This window comes from Peromyscus eremicus, chromosome 6 (genome assembly GCF_949786415.1).
Source record: "Peromyscus eremicus chromosome 6, PerEre_H2_v1, whole genome shotgun sequence".
In the NCBI taxonomy this organism is placed as follows: domain Eukaryota; kingdom Metazoa; phylum Chordata; class Mammalia; order Rodentia; family Cricetidae; genus Peromyscus; species Peromyscus eremicus.
Window position 1 is genome coordinate 83,457,203 of NC_081421.1, and position 23,083 is coordinate 83,480,285.

Sequence of the window (23,083 nt, forward strand, 5' to 3'; positions counted from 1 at the left end):
TCTGCTGAGTAATACTCTATTGTGTAAATGTACCACATTTTCTTTATCCATTCTTCAGTTGAGGGGCATCTAGGTTGTTTCCAGGTTCTGGTTATTACTAATAATGCTGATTTGAACATAGCTGAGCAAGTGTCCTTGTTTTATGATTGAGCATCCTTTGGATATGTGCTCAAGAGTGGTATAGCTGGGTCTTGAGGTAGATTGATTCTTAGGTTTCTGAGAAATTGCCATACTGATTTTCAAAGTGGCTGTACCAGTTGCACTACCACCAGCAGTGGAGGAGTGTTTTCCTTACTCCACATCATCTCCAACAGGGCTGTCATCAGTGTGTTTTGATATTAGCCATTCTGACAGGTGTAAGATGGTATCTCAGAGTCTTTTTGATTTGCATTTCCCTGATAGCTAAGGATGTTGAACAATTCTTTAAGTGTATCTTGGCCATTTGATGTTCTTCTATTGAAAATTCTCTGTTTAAATCTGTACCCCATTTTTAATTGGATTATTTGGTATTTTGATGTCTAGTTTATTGAGTTCTTTATAAATTTTGGAGATAAGTCCTCTGTCAGATGTGGGTTTGGTGAAGATCTTTTCCCATTCTATAGGCTGCCATTTTGTCTTATTGATAGCGTCCTTTTCCTTATAGAAGTTTCTCAGTTTTGGGAGGTCCCATTTATTAATTGTTGATCTCAGTGTCTGTGCTACTGGTGTTATATTTAGGAAGTGGTCTCCTGTGCCAATGTGTTCAAGGCTACTTCTCACTTTCTCTTTTATCAGGTTCAGTGTAACTGGATTTATGTTGAGGTATTGGATCCACTTGGATTTGAGTTTTGTGTAGGGTAATATATATGGATCTATTTGCATTTTTCTACATGCTGCCATCCAGTAATGCCAGCACCATTTGTTGAAAATGCTTTATTTTTTCCATTGTATATTTTTGGCTTCTTTGTGAAAAATCAAGTGTTCATAGGTATGTGGATTTATGTCAGGGTCTTTGATTTGATTCCATTGACCCATCTGTCTGTTTTTGCTAATACCAAACTGTTTTTATTACCATAGCTCTATTAGAGAGCCTGAAGTTAGGGATCATGAGACCTCCAGAAGTTCCTTTATTGTACAGGATTGTTTTGCTATCTTGGGTTTTTCGTTTTTCCATATGAAGTTGAGTATTATTCTTTTGAGTTCTGCAAAGAATTGTGCTGGGATTTTTTATGGGGATTGCATTGAATCTGTAGATTGCTTTTGGTCAGAATGCCATTTTTACTGTGTTGATCTTACCTATCCAAGAGTATGGAAGAACTTTTCATTTTCTGATATCTTCTTCAATTTTTTTCTTCAAAGATTTAAAAAGTTCTTGCCATCCAGGTTTTTCCCTTGTTTGGTTAGAGCTACCCCAAGACATTTTTTTTTTTATTATTTATGGCTATTTTAAAGGGTATTGTTTCTCTGATTTCTTCCTCAGCCCATTTATCATTTGTATATAGGAAAGCTACTGATTTTTTTCAGCTAATCTTGTATCCTGCCACATTACTGAAGGTGTTTATAAGCTGTAGGAGTTCCCTGGGAGATTTTTCCAGTCATTTATGTATACTATCATATCACCAGCAAATACTGAAAGTTTGACTTCTTCCTTTCCAGTTTATATCCCCTTGATCTCCTTTGTTGTCTTATTGCTCTAGCTAGAGCTTCAAATATTATTTGAATGCATATGGAGTCTTTTTCCTGATTTTAGTGGAATTGCTTTGAATTTCTTTCCATTTAATTTTGATGTTGGCTGTCGGATTGCTGTATATTGCTTTTATTATGTATGTTCCTTATATTCCTGATCTCTCTAACCATTATCAGGAAAGAGTGTTGGATTTTGTCAAAGTCTTTTTCAGAATCTAATGAGATGATCATGTATTTTTCTTTCAAGTTGTTTATATGGTGGATTACATTGACAGATTTTCATATATTGAATCATCCCTGCATGTTTGGGATGAAGCCTACTTGGTCATGGTGGATGATGTTTTTGATGTGTTCTTGCATTTGGTTTGCCAGTATTTTATTGAGTATTTTCGTATCAATGTTCATGAGGGGGATTGGTCAGTAATTCTCTTTCTTTGTTGAACCTTTGGAAGTCCAGGGTAACTGTAGCTCCATAAAAAGAGTTTGGCAATGTTTCTTCTGTTTCTATTGTGTGGAACAATTTGAGGAGTATTGATATTAGCTCTTCTTTGAAATTCTGGTAGAACTGTGCACTGAAACCATCTGGCCCTTGGCTTTTTTGGTTGGAAGAATTCTAATGACTGCTTCTATTTCCTTAGGGGTTATAGGTCTATTTAAATTGTCTACCTGGTCTTGATTTAATTTTGGTATATGATACTTATGCAACAAATTGTCCACTTCTTTTAGATTTTCCAATATTGTGAAGTACAGGTTTTTGAAGCATGACTTAATGATTCTCTGGATTTCTTCAGTGTCCGTTATGTCCTCGTTTTTATTTCTGGTTTTGTTAACTTGGATATCCTCTTTCTGCTTTTTTGGTTAGTTTGGATAAGGGCTTGTCTATTTTGTTAATTTTCTCAAAGAACCAACTCTCTTTCATTGATTATTTGTATTGTTCTCTTTGTTTCTGTTTTATTGATTTCAGCTCTCAATTCCATTATTTCCTATCATCTACTTCTTCTGGGTGAGTTTGTGTCTTTTTGTTCTAGAACTTTCAGGTGTGCTGTTGAGATTTCTCCAAGTTCTTTATGTAGCCACTTAATGCTATGAACTTTCCTTCTAGCACCACTTTCATAGTGTTCCATAGGTTATGTTATGCTTTGTATTCATTTTCATTGAATTCTAGAAAGTCTTTAATTTCTGTCTTTATCTCTTCCTTGACACAGTGGTAATTCAGCTGAGTTTGTTGTTGTTCAGTTTCCATGAGTTTGTAGGCTTTCTGTAATTTGTGCTGTTGTTGAATTTTAATTTTTAAGCCATAGTGATCTGATAGGATACAGGGAGTTATTCTGTTGTTTTTTTTTTTGATCTGTTGAGATTTGCTTTGTGACTGAGTATGCAGTAAATTTTAGAGAAAGTTCCATGAGGTGCTGAGAAGAAGGTATATTCTTTTGTGTTTGGGTGAAACACAAAAAAATCTGTTAAGTCCACTTGAGTTATAACATCTGTTAATTCTCTTATTTCTCTATTAAGGTTCTGTCTGGCAGACCTGTTCAGTGGTGAGAATAGGGTATTGAAGTCTCCCACTATTAGTGTGTTGGGTTTGATGTGTGATTTAAGCTTTAGTAATGTTTCATTTACAAATGTGAGTGCCCTTGTATTTAGGACATGAATGTTCAGAATTGAGACTTCATCTAATGGATTTTTCCTGTGATGAATATGAAATGTCCTTTTCCATCTTTTTTTATTAATTTTAGTTTGCTGTTTACTTTGTTAGATATTAGGATAGGTACACCAGCTTGCTTCTTATTTCTTGATTGGAAATTCTTTCCCCTACCCTTTACTCTGAGGTAATGTTTGTCTTTGAGGTTGAGATGTGTTTCTTGTATGCAGAAGAAGAGTGGATCCTGTTTTTGTATCCATTTTGTTAGCATGTATCTTTTTATAGGTGAATTGAATCCATTGATATTAAAAGATATTAATGACTAGTGATTGTTAATTCTTGTTATATTTTGGATTTGTTGTTGTTGTTGGTAGTGTGTGTGTGTGTGTGTGTGTGTGTGTGTGTGTGTGTTTCCCTTATTTGGGATTTGTAGGTGTGAGATTATCTATTGCCTATGTTTTCATGGGTGCAGTTAACTTCCTTGGGTTGAATTTTCCTTCTATACTTTCTGTAGGGCTGTATTTGTGAATAGGTGTTATTTAAATCTGGTTTTGTCATGGAATATCTTGTTTTCTCTATGGTTATTGAAACTTTTGCTGAGTATAGTCGTGTGGGCTGGCATCTGTGGTCTCTTAGTGTCTGCAAACTTCTGTCCAGGACCTTCTAGCTTTTAGAGTCTCCATTGAGAAATCAGGTGTAATTCAGATAGGTCTGCCTTTATATGTTACTTGGCCTGTTTCCTTTACACCTCGTAATATTTTTCTTTATTCTGCATGTTTAGTGTTTTGATTATTATGTGATGAGGAAACTTTTTTTTTGGTCCAATCTATTTGGTGTTCTGTAAGCTTCTTGTACCTTCATAGGCATTTCCTTCTTTAAGTTGGGAAAGTTTCCTACTATGATTTTGTTGAATATATTTTCTGTGCATTTGAGCTGGAATTTTCCTCCTTCTTCTATCCCTATTATTCTTATGTTTGGTCTTTTCATGGTGTCCCAGATCTCCTGGTTGTTTTGTGTTAAGAATTTGTTGGATTTAACATTTTCTTTGACTGATGAATCTATTTCCTGTACTGTATCTTCAATGTCTGAGATTCTTTCTTCCATCTCTTGTATTCTGTTGGTTATGCTTGCATCTGTAATTCCTGTTCATTTACCCAGATTTGCCATGTACAGAATTCTCTTGGTTTGCATTTTCTTTATTGCCTCTATTTCAAATTTTCAAGTTTTGAACTGTTTCCTTCACCTGTTTGCTTGTTTTTTCTTGGCTTTCTTTAGGGGATTTATTGATTTCTTTCAATTTTTTGTTTGACTTTAAGGGAATAATTCATTTTCTCTTTAAGGGCCTCTATCATCTTTGTAAAGTTATTTTTAAGGTCAGTTTATTCTGCTTCATCTACATTGGCATGTTCATGTCTTGCTGTTGTAGGACCACAAGGTTCTGGTGGTCTCATATTGTTCTTTATGTTGTTGAATGGATTCTTATACTGCCACTTACCCATCTGGGTCTGGAATAATCATTGAAACAGGTGTTGATTCTTGTGATATCTTTGTTTGATGGGTCTTTTGTTCCTTTATTTTCTGTTTCCTTTATTGTCTTTTGACCTGAATGGCCACAGATTCCTGTGATTGGCTGGTTTTCAGGTCGAGTAAGGTTGTCTCAGTTGAGGTTTGTGGGGGTTTGGGTACCTAGATCCAGCATATCAACCAGTTCTTCTGGCTGGTGTGAGCTTTACTTGTGCCTAAGCAATCTGTTCTTCCAACTGGTGTGGGTTGTGCCTGTGCTTATGGAGTCTGTTCTTCTGACTGGTTTAGGTTTTGCCTATGCTTGTTCTTCCAGTTGATGTGGGTGGCACTTGTGTCTATAGAGTCTGTTGATGATGCTCAAGAGGGCTCTTTACAAGGAGGCTGCTGGGGTAGGTGGGACTGGGCAGCAGAGTGGGTCTGTTCTTCCACCTGGTGTAGGTGGAGCTTGTGCCTCTAGAGGCTATTGACATTGCAAGGAATGGTTGACCAGGAGGAGGAGGATGGGTTTCATGGGTTTGGGTGGCAGAGTGGGTCTTGTAGGTTACAGAGTCCAATGGTTGGTGGAAGTGGTGGAGCAGCCTGCCTGCATGACTCTTACCTGCTGACTGGCTGCTAGGACTGAGATGGGAGGGGGTGGGGCATGAGATGTACATTGGAGCTTAGAGCCTAGAACTTGGGGGCAGTTTAGCTGGGAGACCAGTTCATTCACCTCTTCTTCCAAATGATGCAGGTGGTGCTTGTGCCTCTACTGGTTGCTGATGTTGCAGGGGATGATTGGCCAGCAGGAGGAGGATGGGTTCAATGAGTTTGAGTCTTGTAGATTACAGAGTCCAAAGGGTGGTGGCAGTGATAGAGTAACCCCTACCTATGGGACTCTTACCCGCTGGGGCTGAGCTATTTAGTTATTTTCATGGGAGACATGAACATATGCCTGTTCACCTCAGATAAAACATTGATGACAAGAAAGTGATTCTACCCAAGTATAGCTTGTTAAGCCAAAGAATGCACTGGGGTCACTTATAGGAATATAAGTGACTCAAAGGCACCCGTGTCACTGGAGAACCACCTCCAGCACTGGTGAGAACTCACCAGACATGCATTACTGAAGTTCCTGTACAACATGCCAGCAACTCCACCAGAGTCTCTACTCCCCTATTACATATTTAAAATAATCTTGAGGAATGGTCTCCTGAATGTTGTAAGTTTTTTTTTTCTTCTTTCTTTTGAGTTTCATGAACATTATGAGTCACCCTGCTGTCTCCAGAAAAAAAACGTTTGAGTCAAGAAGAAACAGCAACACAACAGTCTTAGTGTCCCACTGGCTTTGGGAAAGAGTTCTCATTCAGTTAGTTCCATGCCACCATAACCTCTCCAGATGGGGCAATTTATTTTACACTAGCTACTTTCTCAAGAACAAAGAGGACTGGAGAGAATGGGAGGGTGAACGTGAGAATAAAGTCATTCCTTCTTAAACCCAGTGCTGAAGCTGACATCCCATCAGCTGTGCTGTAGTGTAGTCGTTAGAGCAAGTTACTCTTGCAATCTCTATTATAAGCAGGATGACAGATGAACACAAGTGTCGGGAGAGGGGAAACACCGTGGACTCTTTTAGAGGTTATCTACAATGAAGACTATGACGCAAACTCACTTCAGCATTAACTTCGCCTCACAAGGTCAACAGCAAATCCTTTGAAGCTTCATAATCAAAAACCTCTGTATGATTCTTTTTTTCTTCATGTGCAGTTCTATTCCATCAGAAGTGCTTGCTTTCACTTCGAGTATAAATGCAGATCTTTAAGATTTTTCCCTCAAATCCTCTCTTACCCTGTATTTGGACCCTGCCATCTTTATCTGAATTGCTGAAATAGTCCCTTACTCTGTTTTCCTGAATTGGGCTTTATCTACCAAAGTCCCTTCTCTCACAGAAGCAGGAGTTACCATTGTAAAACAGAAATAAGAGCATACCGTTGTCTGTCTAAAATCTGTGTTGGCTCTCTATTTGACTTAGAACAAGGGCTAAAGGTTATAATGTCCTATGGAACTTTCCATGAGCTGGTTAAGCACTGACCCGTAATCCTTCCAGTCCTCTTTTCTCTCACATATACCACTGCAAACACACTGACTCCCTTGAGTTTTTTTTTTTTTTTTTCAAAATCTAAGACTCAGTCTCTCCATATGGCCTTTATAGCTTTCACATCTTCCTGGGGTGCTCTTTTCTTGGGTTTCTGCTTTTCTACCTTTTACTATGCAATTCATTCCTTAAAAAGCTATTTTTTCCACATATCCAGAGGGCCTAGTGCAGTCCCATTGGGGGCTCCACAGCTATTGGTCCACAGTTTGGGGAGACCTTGACTTGGAGGAGGTGAGAATGAGGCATGGGTTTTGGGAGGAAGGCTGGGGGCAGGAGAGAGGGTCTGTGGTTGGTATGTAAAATGAATAGAAAATTTCTTAATAATAAAAATTTTTAAAAAAGGATTCTAAAAAAGCTTTTTTGTTATTTTAAAGTGTGTGTGTGTGTGTGTGTGTGTGTGTGTGTGTGTGTGTGCATGATAGTGCCAGAGGTGTTGGATCCACCGGAATGTGGGTGCTGGGAATTAAATTCCAGCCCTTTGCAAGAGCAGTAGGTGCTTTTTTTAATTTTTTCTTCCTTCCTTTCTTTTTTTTTTTTTTTTTCAAGATAGGGCTTCTATGTGTAGCCCTGGCTATCCTAGAACTAGCTCTGTAGAAGAGTCTGGTCTTGAACATACAGAGATTCACTTTCTCTCCTTTGTAAGTGCTGGGATTAAAGGTGTGTGCCACCAAGTCCGGCTGGAGTAGGTGCTCTTAACCACTGAGTCAACTTTTCAGGCCTGCGTTTTTTTTTTTTTGTTTTTTTTTTTTTGTTTTGTTTTTTATACCTGCTAGATGGTGCCTTTACTAATCATTTTATTTGATATTGCAATCTTACTCAAGGAATGCCAAAGATGGCCAAACACTCACAGAAACTGCAGGAGAGGCTCCACTTCTGGAAGGTCCACAGAACCTCCCATTATTTTTTCCTGTGACAGCTCTTCAATAACAAGAACCTTTGGGGAGATAAAATTTAACTATATCCAAACCATGTCACAAAAGACACAGAGATATGTATACCGTATTAATTTATACAACTAGTAGACACATGCTTGGTGACCAGAATGAAAACTTATCAAGAATATTTTTTACAAATTGAATACATTTCAATGATCAAAATTTCTAAAGTGTGTCACTCTAAAGAACTTTATTTCTTTTATCAAATATCAACACAGGGCAGCACAGGGCAGACTGTTCCTTGGAACCCTTTAAATAACCCCATGATAAAAAAACAAAAACAAACAAACAAACAAAACAAACCATTTGATATTAGAATATTAAGTTTACAAATTATGAGAAAATAGCCCTTTAAATTCATCTGGGTTAGTACATCATCTTTCAATGTATGATTACTTGTTATTACTAAATTTGGTGTCAATATTTTTAGTGTTATAAACCCTTTAGGAGCAGAGATTTTAGATGTTTTGGCCACTGGTGAAGAATTGTGACTAGAGTATGCTTGGATAAAGGTAAATATTTATTGAATGAATGAACATAAGGTTTTCATATGAAATCACTTATGCCATACCATATTATGCATAGAAATGTTCTATAATATCCAAATATAACTCTCTCACTTATTGCATGCTTTCGTGTTTTTAAATTTTTATTCAACTAGTATTTAATTACATCATTTCCTCCTTCCCTTTCTTCCTTCCCACCTCTCCCATATTTGCCCCACCCACTATCTCCCAATTCATGGCCTCTTCCTCTTTAATCATTAGTACATATACATATAAATGAATAGTCTTATAAATACAGCCTGCTGTGTTCATTTAGTGTTAATGGTATGTATATGTTCCTAAGGCTCACCACTTGGTGTTGGATAACAAATTAGGGGGGGTTCATCCCTGAGGAACACTAACTCTTCCTCTCTCAGCAGTTGTTAGTTTCACATAAGGGTAATTGCATGTTTATGGTTTTAGTGTGTGGTGGTATTGTGTTCCCCAAAATATTGTGCACCCTAATAACTTACCTGGGGTCAGAGACAGAACAGCCACAATATTAAACATAGAGGTTAGGCAGTGGTAGCACATGCCTTTAATCCTAGCATTCCAGAGGCAGAAATCTATCTGGATCTTTGTGTGTTCAAGGACACAGCCAAGCATGGTGACTCACACCTTTAATCCTAGAAAGTGATGTCAGAAAGCAGAAAGGTATATAAGGTGTGAAAGCCATGAACTAGAAGCTTTCGGCCTGGTTAAGCTTTTAGGCTCTGAGCAACAGTTCAGCTGAGACCCATTTTGGATGAGGACTGAGAGGCTTCCAGTCTGAGGAAACAGGATCAGTTAAAAAACTGGCGAGGTGAGGTAGCTGTGGCTTGTTCTGCTTCTCTGGTCTTCCAGCATTCATCCCAATAACTGGCCTCAGGTTTGATTTTATTAATTAGATCTTCTAAGATTCCTGCTACATTAGTGTGTGTGTGTGTGTGTGTGTGTGTGTGTGTGTGTGTGTGTGTGTGCATTTGTGTAGGTAGGCACACATGTGGAAGTCAAAGGACAGCTTGTGGGAGTAAGCTCTTTCCCCAACCACGTGCATCCCAGATATTGAACTCAGATCCTCAAGGATGGCAGAAGGCACCTTACCCACTGATCCATGTCCCTAGCCCCATACTTTCAGTTTTACTAGACTATTTTATATATAAAATAGAGGATCAATGATGCAAAATGCATTAGTCAGCCTTTATTATTATAAGAAATCTGATGTGTGCTATTGAGGAATAAGGAAAGAACTTTACGAATTTCAGTGTTTGGGGGTTTCAAATGGCATAGAGTAGGGTCTGTATCATGGTTTCCCCTTTTACAATGTCAACTTAGAGTGGAGAGTAAAGTGCAAATGAGCAGAATGGACAGATTTATTCCTTAGGACTCCTGGCCAAGAGCATCTTTGCCCACTGTTCTAAGAAAGTCTCTCAAGGCTCCACTTCTGGAAGGTTCCACAGAACCTCCCATTACTTTTTCCTGTGACAACTCTCCAATAACAAGAACCTCTGGGGAGATAAAATTTGACTGTATCCAAACCATGCCACAAAAGACACAGAGATATAAACTGCACTAATTTATATAGCTGATAGACACATACTTGGTGACCAGAATGAAAACTAATCAAGAATGTTTTTTACAGATTGAACACATTTCAGTAATAGTCAAAATTTCTAAAGAGTTTCACTCTAAAGAACTTTATTTCTTCTATAAAAATATCAAACATATCTACAGGAGATACAATATTTAATCAGTGACTATTTCAGTACAAATCAGATAATACATAAACTGTATACATCAGTGTGCTCTGGTGTTGAGAAACCAATGCAAAATGTAAAGACTTTTGGATGCAGTTTATATTAGAAATATGAGGCTCACAGAATTCACTTTTTTTTCTTTACAGCATGGCTTTCTGACATAGATATTTGTTGTGGATCGGAGTTTCACATTAAATAATCTTATCAAAATGGTGAATCTAATAAAATCCACGCTGTCCTATCCTGCCTGTTTTTAGCTGTGTGTGAAAAGATGAGATCAGACACCATTCTTTGCTGTTTCATACAGAACTGTGTTGCTCTTCCAAAGATAGACTTTTGTGAAGAATTTATTTGCAAGCTGTGAGAATCCAAAACACTTTCTCCAAATAAATCTTATGTTGGATATTTTTGAAACATGATTATGGGTTTGATAAAGTTTACATTAGTTGAGCCCATAAAAGAAATAAAGGAAAAATGAGACAAAATCTCATAAAAAACATAGCATGTAATTTATAGATTCAAAGCAAAATTAATTCTTGAAAATATGAAGTGAGTGATTCATTTAAAGATGTTTATAATATGGCTTGAATTTTAAGATGAATTATTAAGGACCAAAAAGATACTGTCTGGAAATATGTAAGAAAAAGCTTTATCTATATCTTGAAGTACTTTATATGAAAACATTGTGCTGTAAATGAAATATACTCAAATTATTGCAATACTTTTTAAAATTACACTGATCAACTAATGAAAACACAGAGCTACTAGAGTTCATGACATACAAGTTAAAGAAATTAAGTGATCTCAATTCTGGTAATTATGAGAATTCATCTATCAGTCAAGAGGCCATTATTAATCTTTTGACATTTGCTACTTCTACTTGTGTGAACAAATTTTCTCATCAATTATCAAGTATAATAAATTGAATGGGTCATCTGTCCTTGTCAGTGAAGTGTCTGTAGCAAGTTAACCACAAACTATCCAATTTAAAGCAGCAATTACTTATATCATTCGTCTTCTCTGGTTTGGGGCAATGAATGTAGACCTCTTGTACACTGGCTTCAGAGCTCAGTTGGGTCTACAGCCATTTGTGGTTTGTTAACTGATTCAAGAAGGCATTGTGCTGATACTGACTGTTAGTTCAATTGGGGTATCAACACAAGGCCTTATGTTTGCTCTCTTTATGGAACTTGGGTTTCTCCTATATGGCAGCTTTTTAAAAAATATTTCTTTTATTTTTGAAATTATAATATTATTACACCATTTCCCTCTTCCCTTTCCTCCCTCCAAAACCGCCTGTATACTCCTTCTTGCTCTCTTTCAAATTCATGATGTCCTTATCTATGAATTGTTACGTGCATGTTTGCATTTATATATGCATATATATTCCTATATATGTAATTAATTCCTACTTATTCTTTATCGTCACTAGTATGTATATTTCCATAGCTGACCATTTGTTTGTTGGATGACCAATTAGTGTGCTCTTCCCTGGTAAAAACTATGTGTCCCACTCTCAGCTGTCAGGGACAAGGATAGAATCTCTAGTTAGTGGAAAAATACAGACCCCTGATAAGACAGGGAACTAGATAATCTTACAGTCAGGTTGCCTAGCAACAGGACATTGAGGCAGAGCCCTTGACCCTTTCACCCTGTAAACATCCTATACAAATATCCTGTTAGTTTGCCCCACCTTATGCAAATAACAGCTTCTTGCTCCCCCCACCCTGCAGGAACTATATAAACCCTCTTGGAGAAAAATAAAGTTGCACCTTGATCAGAATCTAGACTTGATGTATTTCCTTTGTATCTCCTGTCCCTATCATTCCGTCCTTAGGGTGGTCGAGAACCCATTGTAGCCCTGCAGGTGGGGCACTCAGCATTTTCTAATTGCCTGTAATTCTTTGTGCAGTGTTGATGCATGGAGAGATGGATCAGCTAAAGACTCACAACAAGAGAGACAGTGTGACTGCCTTTGATAGACATCATCCCTGAAATAAGGCTTTTTATTACAGAGATATCAGCACCAGTGTTTCTCATGAAACTTAGTTTAAAATGTTAAAGAATGTTACTTCTGGTACCTTTAAAACAAATTATGAGCCAGGCGTGGTGGCGCACGCCTTTAATCCCAGCACTCGGGAGGCAGAGCCAGGCAGATCTCTGTGAGTTCGAGGCCAGCCTGGGCTACCAAGTGAGTTCCAGGAAAGGCACAAAGCTACACAGAGAAACCCTGTCTTGAAAAACCAAAAAAAAAAAAAAAAAAAAAAAAAACCAAATTATAATGAAAGTGAAAATTCAAGATCAGAGAAGCTTGATTCAACCTTTTACTGTAAGAAGTGGTATTCATGTACTTTAATAGTAGGTATTCAGCAGTCAAACTTAGAGATGCCAGTACACATTGGAAGTGTTTAATAGACTTTATTTTTTTGATTCTTTTTCTAGGTTACAGCAAAATTGAGCAGAAGGTAAAGAGCTTTTCTACAACCTCCACCCCAGTTCTACACAAGCACAGCTTCCCCTATTATCAATATCCTCCATTAAAGTGGTATATTTGTTACAGTTGATAGGTGGACATTAACACATCCTCATCACCCCAAATCCATGTCCTATATCAAAATAGACTCTTGATGTTGTTCATTCTATTGAACAAATTTATAATGACAACTATCTACAGTTATAACATAATATCAAAGAGTTTCATTCACCTAAAATTTTCATGTTTCATCTGTTCATAAAGTTTTGATGAGGAATTGAATATAAACACTTAAGGATAAAATATAGATTAAACTGTTCTATTGAAGAAAATTTAAGTTAATAATTAATAATATGAAATATTTAACTTAAAAATAGTCTTTGTCTCATAAACAGAATTAGTGAATATCTTTCTCATAAGGCAGACTCAAATAATTGGTTATTACTGGATGTTACCTCTTTAGTATTGACCTTCATTAAAAATGTCAAAATAGCAAAATGGTAATATTATAGAGTACTAAGTATAATTCCATAAGCTTTGTAAGCACTAACTTTTTAAAAATGTCTCAATTTTCTGTCCAGTATGGAAGTCTTATATTCCCAGCTACATATATAGATGGTACATATACTTGAGATATAGAAAAGTTACGTAACTTGCCCAAGATATGATAGAACTAAAATATAAATTCAGACTTTTGCTTTTAATCACAGGTGTGTTGTACTATGCAGATTCTTAAAGAAAAAAGAAAAAGAAAAGATAAGAAAGAAAGAAAAATAGGCTTTCATTATAGGTCAAATGGAATAAACATTGTTCAATTTCCTGCTTTTTTGTACTAAAGTGTACTTGGTGAATTATTTATTGGGTTATTAGATATTGCTCTTCCATGTAAAGGACTATATTCAGAAGCACACATTGTTTCCTAAAACTATTTTCTGATAGAAAGGATTAGTCTCCTTGGAGGAATAGCTTTGTCTAGGCCTGGATAAAAAGTAGGAACTTTACTGTGGAAGAAAGTAAGGCAATGCTCTCAGAACAACAACCATGATATCACAAATGATAACAGGACATTTCAAAAGCTCACAGAACCCATGGGAACAGAGCACAAACCAAGCACTTGGAGCCACAAAATAAATAATATACCATTATCCAAATAATTGATATTCATGAACTTGGACTGATATTAGGTAAATAAATAGTAAGATGGAATAAGCCATCAGAAATGAGTTCCTAATCTGTAGCATAGCTCCTCCTACTCTAGGAAGTATGATTAAATCAAGCATTTGCTGAGCATGGGCTGGATACAATTACTAGCTTCCAAGTAACACATTATAGAAGGAAGAGCAAATAGAAGTTGTAGCACAAATTGTTAGAAAGTGTTAGTAATAAAATCAAACCTGGAGCAAGGTATTGGGGTGAACGCTGAAAGATTAGAGAAACAGAACCAACCACAGCTAACCTCACCTCACCAATTCCTCAGCTGATCTCATTTCTTCAAACTGGAACCCTCTGTGTCTTCATCTGAATGGATCTCAGCTGAACTGCTGTAAAAGCTTAACAAGCTTAACCAGGCCTCTAGTTCCTGGTCCTCACACCTTATATACCTTTCTGCTCCTGCCATCACTTCCTGGGATTAATGTGGTGTGTCATCATGCCGGTTGTTTCCAGTGTGGCTTTGAACTCACAGAGATCCGGATGGATCTCTGCCTCCAGAATGCTAGGGTTAAAGGTGTGTGTGCCACCATTTTCTGGCCTCTATGTCTGTCTAGTGGCTGTTCTGTCCTCTGACCCCAGATAAGTTTATTAGGATGCACAATATATTGGGAACACAATAGCACTACATTTCCCTTTTTTTCGTCTAAAAATTTTGAAAAGCTTATAACTAATACAAGAAAAGAAATATATCCAATAAGTATATACAATATATACAGTCAAGAATTACATTAACAATGTCTAGTCCATTAACATTTGACAGATTCAGACAAAAAAACTCCATTATATATATTAACAATATTCAATCTATTAAAATTTGGCAAATTCAGACAAAAAATTTCATTACTTATTCTATTTGAAACAAGTAATTCCTTTTTAAAAGTAGATTCAATAACTTCTCTATTTATCTTATTGTATCCATATTCTCTTTTTTTTTGAGTAGACCCAAAAATCTACCTTTTATCTTATCATTTCTATATCTGCCCTTTTTTCAGAGTAGATTCAATGATCTACCCTTTTCTATATCTTCTTTTCTTCTTTTTCTTTTTTTAAACAAGAACTCTGTATCTAATCTCCTTTGTTTAGCTTTTTTTTGACCATTAACAATTAACAACTTGTAATTAACCATCATAAACAATAACAATTATCCATAAGGCATTGAATGACCAAAAAACACCCACCCCACCTCTTGGAAATGTGGGCATCTTTTTCTTAAAATTACTTCCTGCTTTCTGGGCACGAAGACATCTTTAGGGGATCCTGAAAAGAAAATTTTTGGGTTAATTGTCAGGTCCTGGGAGAGGTAGCTGTATCATTTGTTGTCCAGTCTCTGCATAATGGGAAAATGTAGGGCTTGTCTCAAGTCCTTGCTTGAGTTGTCTGTGAATCTGAATCATCTCAGCTAGCCATCTCAAAATTGTCCTGAGCAGTTTGTAGTCTAAAGCTGATCTTTCCATAGTGTTAATCAGCTTAATGGCTTTACCATAGTCCATGTGGAATCATCATTGTGGGGGTCCTGTCATCCTTTTGAAGATTTCAAAGTTGCTGTTAGGTGTGGTCATGGTTCCCTGCAGAATTTTGTGTGTGTGTGTGTGTGTGTGTGTGTGTGTGTGTGTGTGTGTGTGTTTGTGTGTGTATGTTTGTGTGTGTGTGTGTGTCTCCTCTGTGGTTTGGAGCTATCACAGTCTAATAAATGTCTGTCTCTCAGAACCATGAACGTTCTTCCCTAGAAGAGAAAATCTTCACAGCAATTTCTCCCCACCATTTGTCTTACCAAACTTTTCCAAAGTGACCTTTGCCGATGCTTTCTTGTAACACGATGGTCCTGGCAATTCTTCTCTGAACAAGCAGTGGTAAACACTTCATCTCCAGTAGCAGCAGCATCACATCACCTACACAATGGGAAGGAGCCAGCAACTCGGAGCAGCAGTTGCTGCCTCTGTTTGTCCCACCGCCACCGTTTGTGGCTGGGCCCTGGCCTCAGCTTCTCCTTAGGAAGCCTCTTAGGCTGGTCTCAAACTCGGGATCCTCCTGCCTTTGCCTCCTTCAGCAAATCCTACCGGCGTGCTCCACCACAACCTGCCAAGTGTAGCTAGGGCCTTAGCTGGGGCCCACAAGGCCATAGGCAAGTAGCTTTTTCTCGAATTTGTACCACAAACGTTGGGCGCTAGATGTAGCATGATTTGTTAGAAGGTCTTATTAGCAGCCTCTGCCTCCAGAAGTTGACATACAAGGGATCAAAATGAGTTTCCCCAGTGATAACTCATCAGCTTACGATGTTCTCCCTAACACTGTGGTGAGAAGGGAGCTTATCACCAGAGAACACTAAAGAAGTGCAAACTGTAGAACAGTCTATTCAATACCTGATCAGTAGTCTTCAACAGTATTAACTCTGTGAAAAAGGGCAAACTTTGTCACAGACAAGAGGACAGAGAAGCATGACGAACATATGCATTGTGGTCCTCCAGTTTTTATTCTGTAGCAGAAAAAAGATACTGGTGTCATAACTGGTGAAATCTGAGGGGAATGTAATTTGCATGATAATTAAGTTCATTTTTAGTTTAAAAACATGTACCATAGTTATATAAGTTGTTGATATAAGGAAGCTTTGTGAGCATTTAAAAGAAATATACTAGTTTTGTACATAGTATATAGACCAAAAACTACTCCAATATTTTTTATTAGAATACAAATGTCGCACAACATGCATTTACTCAATGTATTTCCCATTAGAGCAATGCATAAACAAAAGACAAAAAAAAAGAGAAGAAAATACTGTCTAAAAGACAATAAGCTGTGGTTATTTCTGACTTTAGAAATAATGACTTATTTTTCTCTTAATATCTGTCTATAGTTTTAGTGACCTATAATGAACATATTTGACTTTCATAACTTAAAATGTGATAAAGAAAAAAAAAACAATGTAGTATAAACAGAGCTTAGGAACAGGATTTGTTAGAGTTCTTGGAATGTTAATTGATGCAAATGAGAATGTTAATTAATTTTTTAAGGAGTTAAGAACAAGTACCGTGGGAGCCAGTATGATAGTTGGGTGAGGCATCTGGAGGATGGAAATGAGTTTCTGTTTCTTATGTTTCTCCCTTTTGAGAAAGAAGTCTTAGAATTGTTTCTGTTCTCTTCTTATTCCTCATAAAGCAGGACTTGACTTTTCAAATTGTTGGGTGAGTCTAACTTTCAGGTTCTTTGTCTGGAACCAAATGAAGAACGCCAAGTACTGGGCAGAACGGGAGTCAAATCTGCATCACACTAGCATAAATGTTAGGGGCCTGTAACAGTTAGTGCTGACTGTCAATTTGACAGAATCAAGAATCACCTGGGAAATTGGCTCTGACTGTGCCTAAGAGGGATTATCCTGATTATGTTAATTGATATGAGAAAAAGCATCTTACTGTGGGCCAGACCACTCTTTGGGTAGAGAATTCTGGACAGTGTGAGCTTGGAGTCTGAGCAGCAGCATGCATTGCTATTTTCCAACAGCAGAGAAACTGCTTTAAGTTCCTACTGTCTTGAATTTATCAACAAAATGGTTTATACCTTGAACTGTGAGCTAAAATAAACCTTTTCTCCATTAAGTTGCTTTTGTCAGAATATTTTATCACAGCAACAGGAAAAGAGACTAAGACAAGTCCATTGTTACTATTAGCACAACTATTTTTAGCTAGGGGTAGTATAGTAACAACTAGTTTTAATTCACTAGTAAAATTGCTCATTGCAATGTGGTATATTGTGTTACTCCTCCTGGAAGTGAAGACTATAAATTGAACTGTTATGTTACATATAACAGTCCCTCTAAAAATTAATTTATTTTCCTTTAGATACATTGCTTCTTGAAGTAAACTATTAGATTCAAAAAATAGTGAACACCTCATCTGCTTGCTTGTTTTTATATACCGACAAAAACATTTCCCATTTTCTCCAAGAATCATAGCCCAATTTTTCTTCCGTCAATGTCACTACGCCTTATGGTTATGCCTATCTGAGCAGCCATTATAGTTTAAGATGTTTCTTTAAGTCTGTTTTCTTCACTTGTCTGGGTTCTTTGAGGACACCTGCCTTAGATCCCTTTGAATTCTCATCAGCAACAAAAAAAAAATGTTTTTCTAGCATCTATCGTGCTCACAAAAATTACTACACTGAATTATTTGTATATTATTTAGACAGGTTTAGAGTTTTGTTTCAAGGCCCTTGGAAAACAACCAGATTTTAGAAGGTAACATCATATCCCAATATAGGGATAATACATTTCAGAAAAATCTATTTAAATGGTAAAATGTCTCTTCTTGGCATCATAAAAAGCAAAGTATTTATTAATATTCAGTGAAATGCTGGTAGGAATAAGGAAGTGAATCTGCAAGCTTTTTGCCAGATTAGCAGGAGATTTATCGACTTGAATCCTTTGCCTCTATCTCTAAGGAACTATGACTCCTTAGGATGTCATTGAGAAAGGATGAAATGCTCAGCCTTAATTCAGTCTTCAGCACTTACCAGGCACACTATGAAGCCTTTTGCCTCCTTTAGTCTATGTCTTCACCCAGTCAAATGGGGTGGGCTTATCTTCCTCATGCTTCCATTGAAGAAATAGGTTAGGAAATGTCAACTTGCTTCGAGTCACATGGAGGTGAATAGGGTCAATCTGACCTATCATCATAAAATAATCATATTTCTCTCTTTTTGTGCTTACTTATCTGGTTCATAGCTAGGGAAACAATGTAATATTTCCTTGTAAGTTAGACATCTGTTGTATGACATCACTCCTGAGGAGATCTGAAGAAACATTTATTTACCCCAGACAAGGAACTGATGAAAGACCAAAGTAAGGCAACCATCAAAGTCCCACTTGGTGAGCCAGTGAGTTTTATTGGAGTAACTTAGAGGGATATGGGTGAAGGGTGACTTAAAGTAGCATAAATGACTCAAAGACAGTTGTGTCACCAAAAACTCACTCCAGCATGAGTGACTACTCATTAAAACTGCAAACCTGGAGCACATTGCACAGGATCCATCAGAACAGGTTGGGGAGTGTCCTTTTTACATGCCGTAGTTGGTCTGAGCCTCTTCCAAATAGCTCCACCGATCTCTATTTTCAAATACCTCAGCTGGTCTGAGGCACTCCTAGGTATCTTAGCTTGTCTGAAAATGCATCTCAGCTGCCTTTACTGCTTTTATATATTTGGGAAGTGAGGGACCTATTTATTGAATCTGGTGAGTTTTAGGAACATCCTGAAGCCTTTGAGTTGTTTACTTCCTGAGCTTAAGGAGCTTTTCCAGAGGATGAAAAATTTCACCTCCCCTCAGAACATGCTATTGTTTCACCTCCATGCTAACACCCTGCATCTTAAGATGGTTCCCTCCAAGACTGACAGCTTTAACCTCAAGGGAAACTGCTTGATCCAGTACCATTTTAGTTATTTCATTTCAATGATAGGAAATATAAGATGAAATCCCATTCTCTTGACTTTACTTAACATTATATCCCAAAGCTCTCATGGCCAAACACCATCACATTTGTTGTTAAGAGTCACACATACAGATTTTGGGGAGAAACAAACATGCAGTCCATAAGACATAGTAATGGATCTAGAGAATCAGCATTTTATTTTGAGACGTGTAGATCAAGACTTTTATATAGGCACTTATAAAGGTCCTATTTTTAAAATGGTACAGCCAAATATTTCAATAGAGGAAGTAAGAGTCCCTTTAATTGAATAGTAAAACACAAGGGCATTGTCACTTAAGCTAAAATCAGATAAAAGAAATTAAAATTTGTAAGATCAGATTTGAAAGGTTTTTTTGAATTCTTCTAAGACTTGGGTTTATTACCAACATGTAGTTGCTTTCATTGGTCAATTTGTATTCATCCTTGTTGATTGTCTTTGTGTCTCCTAGGAGTTGCTGGCTCTACATTCTTTGGCTAACACACTGCTTTAATAAAAGTGTGTTGAGTATTGTGCTTAACAACTTCAGCATTTGGCTGCTTTCATGTATTTTCTATGATTAAATAAGTAATTCCCAGTGGTAGATCTTAGTGTGCTTCTGTATTAGATGCAGAATGAAATAAAATAAAGGAGCCAACACAACATTTTAACCCTGGGATGGAGACTCTTCACTGGAGTTTTTGCTTTCTTACATCTGTCTATAGATATTGCATAATGCTGTGGCTGCAAATTAAGTTCTGAAAGTTACATTACCACTGAAAGTCTTGTCTTCTAAGCTTTGGATTGTGTGTGTGTGTGTGTGTGTATGTGTGTGTGTGTGTGTGTGTGTGTTTATGCACATGTGCGTGTGTGTGTATGTGTTTATGCACATGTGCGTGTGTGTGTGTGTGTGTGTGTGTGTGTTTGGGTCTGTGTGCATCTCTCTGTGTGTCTCTATGTGAGTGTATTTGTCTGTCTCTGTGTTAATGTATATGGTGGGAAATTATTCCTTATGACTTTGTGTGTATATAGTAGAAGAATGTATACAGAATTCATCAGCTTGTGTCCATTATTCATTTGATTCTTACATATTTGGTTCCATATCTCAAAATGGATATGAAGTAGGAAACAGTGGGGGACAGACTCTTTCACATGTCTGCTATTTCTTCTCTAACACCCTACAAATGAAAACAGTGTAAGTCCCCCTAATATAAGTTTGATTTTTGTGTTGGAAGAAGAAATCTTGCTCTTTCTTGATATATCAAGTATTAAGCTTTAAATATCAAAATTCTATAGCATTAGGAAAAATGATTCAAGCTCAGAGTTAGTTTGGAGGTTTTAGATGCAAATTTTGCTCATTTGTCAGCAAACTAGCCTGCCATATCCACTGCTTTATGAAGCAGTTAGACTGAAGCATCATTCAGGGAAAGAATGTTGCCAAATATTTTATAAGATGGCTCTTGTCTTAATTAAATCTTACAATCCAAATTTCTACTCTCATAGCTACAGAAATGAGAGCATACTATAGCACCCAGTGGAAATAACAAAATAAAGCCTCAGGTTGCACAATGGAAGGATTCCAGAAATAACAGAAAATAACAAGGTTCTTTAAATGATTTAGAATGATTAAGGCTAAACAAGTAAAAGGTCGAAAACCTAGATAGTGGGCTCAAACTCGGACAATATTTGAGCCGGATGGTGTTAAAAACTTCTAGTGGCATACATATTTCAGTTGGCTTCCAGCTCTTTGCCCAAATACATAATTTGTTTCGAACAGATAATCAAGGGAGATATAGTGGTTTGAATGAAAATGGCCACCATAGACTCATATATTTGCATGCTTAGTCTCAGTTGATGAACTGTTTGGAAAAGATTAGGAGGTCTGACCTTGTTGGAAGAGGTGTGTCACTGAGTGTGGTTTTGAGGTTTCAAAATCCCATATGAGACCAAGTCTGTCTCTTTCCTCTCTTTCTCACTCTCTCTCTCCCCCCTTCTCTCTATGTCATTGCCTGCTGCCTGTGGATCAGGACATAAAGCTCTCAGCTGTATCATGCCTGCCTACCTGCCGTGATGACAATGGACTAAACTTCTGAAACTGTAAGTAAGCCCAATTAAATGCTTTTTTTTTAAATTTTATAAAAGTTGCCTTAGTCATGGTGTCTCTTCTGGGCAATAGAATGGAAATTAAAAGGAGAGACAGAAATGACAACTGTTTACCAGCCAAAGCACAAACTCCTTACTTTCTTCAGTCATGATCTATGGTTTAATGCTCTTCTTATCCATGCCATTCTTACTGTCAGTTTTCTTGCTCAATTTTTGTTCTTTTAATGCTCTTAAGCACTTTGGGCTAATTTTCCATTCATGAAAAAAAACAGTTCACATAGATTTTCCCTAGATTGGTACACTGTAGGCTCTGGACAACAAGGCATTTTTCTTTAAGCTGATCAAGTGACTACTATATGAGTAATGGCTTTGGACTCATGCTCTTCACAGCATGTTTTGTGCAATAGATGGAATTAATGATGGGATTAACACCTAATATATAATATTAAAATAAAAGCATGTATTAACTCAGGAAATCACTAACAAGGATTCCTTAAAGACATTTCTAAAAGATTATAAAAGTAAATACTGAAGTTAAGGAGAGAGATTAGTAAGCATTGAAAGTGTGGAGAAAGGTCAGTCAGGTAAGTGCATGGTGACCTGTAATCCCAGAGCTGGAGTGGCAGACACAGGCAGAGTCTAGATGCTGACCAGTCAGTCAGTCGGTCCAGCCTAAGTGAGTTCCACACCAATGAGGAAAACCTACTCTCAAAAATCACACTGAATAACACCATGAAAGGGACACCTGAAGTTGTTCTCTGTCTCCCCTGACACACCTGTACCCACATATGTACTCTACATAGGACCATATACATATGCACATATGTTTTCAAAATAATCTAAGAAACCAAGCATTTAGTGCAATTAAGTATAGTTTCCACTATGTGTGATATCACTTCCTCATTGAAAACTGAGTTTGGTCCGACACTGATGAGGATGTTCCTTTAAAATTCACCAATTCCTTTTTAAGACAGGGGCAACACAGCCTTTCTGGAACCACAGGGACCAAGCGCTGCCACTTAAGGGCGCCTCCTCACTGACCTTCATTTTGTTTCCCTATGCAACTAATTAGATGGGAATATCCACAAAAGGAAACAGAGAAGTTACAGTCATTGCTGTAGTAAGTTCTTTGATTTCCTCCTCCCATCTTCTATTAAATTGCATTTTTGACCTCTTCTCAAAACCAAACTACAAGTCTTTGTAGTCACAAGACTACAAAGCAAATGCAGAAATGTTTTTTTTTAAAGGGGGGCTGGAATGATAAATCAGAGGTTAAGAACACTGACTGCATCTCCAGAGGTTCTAGGTTTAAGTCTTAGCATCTACATGGTGCCTCACATAATTTTCTGTAACTTTAGTTTTGGCCTCCTCAGACACCAGGCATGCTTCTAATGCACAGACATACAAGCAGACAAAACAACCACTCCTACATAAAAAATAATATAAAAAACTTAGAGAGAAGAACCACATTTGGATGTTTGAAATGACTTTGGATGCGCTTTGCCTCATTTTGAAAATATGTAGCAACTAATTTTTAAATTATGGAAAACCTCATGGCACATAATTTTTATGTTGAATACTAACATTACTAACACCTGTTCTCATAGCCTTAGCAACAACTTTGTGATCATATCAACAACCTTGCTAGTGATCTAAGCTTCTCAAACATGGTGTCTACCACAAAC

At 37.1% G+C, this 23,083-nt stretch overlaps 1 long non-coding RNA gene across 1 annotated transcript in view; it reads right to left on the minus strand.

The window, feature by feature from the left end:
* LOC131912655 (uncharacterized) overlaps positions 1 to 23,083 on the minus strand; it is a 98,200-nt gene that overhangs the window by 35,814 nt on the left and 39,303 nt on the right. The window contains exon 3 of the long non-coding RNA XR_009379665.1: positions 7,811 to 7,896. This is a non-coding gene — a long non-coding RNA (uncharacterized LOC131912655). The remainder of the gene's footprint in view (positions 1 to 7,810; positions 7,897 to 23,083) is intronic.